Consider the following 926-nt stretch of genomic DNA (forward strand, 5'->3'; position numbering starts at 1 on the left):
TAATCCAATTGCATTCTGTGTAATTATCAATTAGTATGGATTAATTGTTGCCATTATGTTTGTTTTTTTGTGGTGTTGCTGTTGTGTTTTTTTTTGTTGTTGTTGTTGTGTTCTGCATATCTTCCTATGCTGAGTTTACGGTTTATGTGTTCTTTCTTGTGAATTTTCTCATAGTTTTAATGTTTCCATGGTCTTTTTGAATTTTCATTTTCTTGGTATGATGTGAATTGTTAATTTTCTTTGAGGTTACTTTATATTCCTTTAACTTTTCCCTCCATTTTTTGGAGTCTATTTTATCCTGTAATCTACCTGACTTTATCACCATCTGCATCTCTGTTCCTACGTGCTTACCTTCTATTACATTGTAATTGTTTTGATCATAGATTGACCTCCCAGATTCTCTGAGTTTGATCTTATAGTTTTGTTCTCTTCTTGACTTTTCCATCTGTCAATTTAGTTCTGTGTGGTTCTGCCACATACGTCAATCTCTGGTTGTTATCTGCTCTTGTTTACACTAATCATATTGTAAGTCATATTATGAATATCAGTCAAACTGTAGGGCTCATCTTCGGTCAATATATCAACAATATCCTGCTGCTATTCATAAGATTTTCAGTGGCTAACCATTCAGAAGTGGTTCTGCCTTTTCTTTCCAGTCTGTTTTAATCTGGAAGTTTCACTGTAACCTGTACAATAAATTAACTCTGATGAAATTTTGAATGATAGTTGCATAGTTTCCAGAACCACAGCACCACACAAACTACCTTCATTTTTGTATGGGTACAACTAAAAATGAACAGAAATATCTATAAACATACATTAATAATTGGAACATGAAACATATGAAGTATGGATCTAGGAAACTTGGAAATTGTGAAAAATGAAATGGAACACATAAACATTGATATCTTAGGCATTAGTGAGCT

The sequence above is a fragment of the Chrysochloris asiatica genome, unplaced genomic scaffold (genome assembly GCF_000296735.1).
Source record: "Chrysochloris asiatica unplaced genomic scaffold, ChrAsi1.0 scaffold00592, whole genome shotgun sequence".
NCBI classification, from domain to species: Eukaryota; Metazoa; Chordata; class Mammalia; order Afrosoricida; family Chrysochloridae; genus Chrysochloris; species Chrysochloris asiatica.